General features: G+C 40.3%; 1 long non-coding RNA gene across 3 annotated transcripts in view; it reads right to left on the bottom strand.

Annotated features, from left to right (window-relative positions):
- Positions 1–534: 534 nt before the first annotated feature.
- LOC106531133 (uncharacterized) overlaps positions 535–2,927 on the bottom strand; it is a 6,661-nt gene continuing 4,268 nt past the window's right edge. For 2 of the 3 annotated variants that reach the window (XR_001311871.1, XR_001311870.1), the window contains exons 2-4: positions 2,497–2,717; positions 1,400–1,539; positions 535–836 (exon numbers count right to left, since the gene is read on the bottom strand). This is a non-coding gene — a long non-coding RNA (uncharacterized LOC106531133). Of the gene's footprint in view, positions 837–1,399; positions 1,540–2,496; positions 2,922–2,927 lie in introns of those variants that run through there. The other variant, XR_001311869.1, reaches the window with a different exon arrangement.

Raw genomic sequence — 2,927 nt, 5'->3', positions numbered from 1 at the left:
GTGTGTGTGTGTGTGTGTGTGTGTGTGTGTGTGGACATGTTTTATGGCACATGTGGGGACAATATGTGTGTGCGAGGGTGTGTGTATTTTTGGCCGGATCTAAACTACATGACACAGTAACCACAGTTTAAAAACTCTTGAAGCACAAAGAGGATGTGTAAGTTAATTCAGTTTGTTTTATGACTGATAGACTCCATGTTTTCACTGTGGGTGAGGAGAAGGCAGCTTCTACCACAGCTACCATCAACAATGCTATGGCTAACTCCTGAATCTCTGCAGGGCGTGTCTCTACGGAGAGCCTTTTATATGAGCACAGTACTGTGACATGTCACACAGTACAGCACGTCACAGGTACTTCAAACGTGGTAGTATTTTTTTAAACCCCTAGATGGCAGTACCAAGCCGTTTTTGACCAAATATTGACGATTTAAACTATTTTAGACGAAAATGTTAAATTTAGGTCAAAAATAGCTAGGTATTACCCTTAAGACACAATTTGGGCAGTTTATTTGTTAAAAAAAGTTGATTTTGGGGTAAGTTACACTTGAAGTTTATTCACCCTCTATGTTTGCACATAAAAATTACTGTACATGGAACACTTTTTTGACAGGATAGCCTCCATTTCGTCTGTGAGGGTAAACTCTTGTTATTACAAGGTCTTGTCTGGTGTAGGTTACAAAGTCACAGAAAGGAGCACCAGTAACAAGTAGCTGTCCCTGCACTTGAAACCAGTGTGGGTGATTTCTTGCAATATCTGGCAGCCTTTGAAACTCCAAATCACCACATCCAGTAGCTTTGCTGTCAGTCAGTCTTGACAATGGGAGGAGTACCGGCAACTGCAAAAGAAGATGGACATTGTTTGTCAGCATTTAAATAGATCAGCAATGCATTTTTCTATTTATAAACGTGCATATGAGAGAGAGTGTTTGTGAGTGTTAATTTCAATGTTTCTTTCTGTTTTGCATTTGCAGAGGTTTCTGCACTGGACATGCTGGCACAGCAGGCTGAAAACGAGTCTCTGAAAGCAGACCAGGACAGTTATGCCAGGATGTTGTCCCAACAAGTGCTAAAAAATGTAGATCTTCAGCGAGACAATGTTATGCTTCAGAAGGAACTTTGTGGCGGAACACACAAAACAATGTCATATGACAGCTTTGTATTTGTGGAAAGCCTGAGGCAAAGTAAATTTAAAGGGATTTTTAAGTACTACACTGGTTTTTAATTTAATTTAATAATCAAGTTTAAATTTGTTGACAAGCAGTACCAGATATGATTTATACATGCCTTTTCCCATGTATAAATCAAATCTGGTACTGCTGCTGCTTTCTTACATCATTTAGGCCATTTCTTATTAATGATTCAGCTTAAAACTCATGACAACAGATTTAAAGACTTCTACCTGATAAGACAATCCACTTCCAATGGGTTGTGGTCCAAGCGTTGTCTGCTCCATCTCAGTGGATGGGTTAGCAAGGGATGATATAGGGCAGGAGTTTATTGAGCGCAGGTAGTCAATTTGACTGCAGAACCTGGATCTTCCTGCATAAACAGATGTTAGAAGTTAATCAAGTTTGAAATAGGAAATGAGCATAAAAAAATGACATACTGTGTGGCCCGCAGATTGAGCTGAATGTATGATAAAAGTTTTGCTGCGGACATGAAACGAGAACAAATGTTTGTCTTTTTTCTCCTCGTGTCTTTGACCAATAAAAATAAATCTTTAATAAATGACGTCTTCTGTTATAGTTTTCAGTTTGTAATTTTATAATACATACCTCAGAAACATTAATAATTATCATACATATTGCTGACAGGCAAGAATATTTGTAGTAAAAAAATGTTATTAGAAATATGTTCTTCCTGTAATAAAGAAAATGTTATTCAAACTCATAAAAACACTAAGTACCGGTTAGCCTGGCCCTTGCCTTCCTACGCAGCTCCGCTCAATTCTAGTTTCCCTTCACTGCTCCATCTGGGACTTCTCCCATTGAGTTGGATTTCACTGGCAGATTTTTAGCCGGGCCAATCAGAGAGCAGAACGTCAATTTTCTGCGCAGTGTCTGCTTGTAGTTTATTTCACCTGGGCCAGTCAGAGAACAGGAGGAGCTTTGAACGACGTTGACGTTGCAGTGTCTACTAGTTAGTTTAGCATACGGCAGTGGATGAAGTAATTGAAGCCAGTCTGTGTTGATAAGGCTTCCAAATTAAAATAAATTTGTCTGATAAAGCAGCAGCTCTCATTTACAGTCGTCTCGTTCAGCTCGGTATATTTCTCCTCTCAGTAGGGTTGTTTACAGCACACGCGATTTCCGGTTAGCTTCTTAGCTTAGCCTCTGTCACAGCGACATACGTCGCAGCCAACTGATCCAATCATTTTAAACTTCAGCAGAGGCCACGCCTCCTGCAAGAAATCGATTCTCTATGCATTAAGTCCAGACCCTTCCTTGTAAGAAGCAAAGTGAAGGACAAGGGTCTGGTTTAAACCAGGCTAAGTACCGGTTGTCAGGAAAGTTGGCTGTGAGGGGTCGTTTCTTCCTGTCCACATTGCAAGGTTGGGCGATGATCATTGTGGTCACTGGCTCAGGAAGGATCTTGCACCCTCTGGGCTTGTCCCACTGTTGAGGGCGAGATGTGCAGGCAGGTTCACTGGGGACATCCTCGAGTCCATCAAGCAGCCAATCTGACAGCTTCATAATGATTGCCAAGACATGGACACACTCCCCAGAGGAAATGAAACAAAATATTAAACCAATTTCAATAAATGTTTTGTAATGGCAGAAGGCTAGCAGATAACAACAGGTATACACGGTAACTACACATGTGAATTTCAATGACATAAATACTTCTTTAATGTCTAGTTTGTTCATTTCCATTACAGACAATTAATAGCCAAAATAATGTGTGTGTGTGTGTGTGTGTGTGTGTGT

The sequence above is a fragment of the Austrofundulus limnaeus genome, unplaced genomic scaffold (genome assembly GCF_001266775.1).
Source record: "Austrofundulus limnaeus strain Quisiro unplaced genomic scaffold, Austrofundulus_limnaeus-1.0 Scaffold600, whole genome shotgun sequence".
Taxonomy (NCBI): domain Eukaryota; kingdom Metazoa; phylum Chordata; class Actinopteri; order Cyprinodontiformes; family Rivulidae; genus Austrofundulus; species Austrofundulus limnaeus.
Note: the sequence above shows the minus strand (reverse complement) of the source record. Positions and strands in the feature narration are given on the sequence as shown.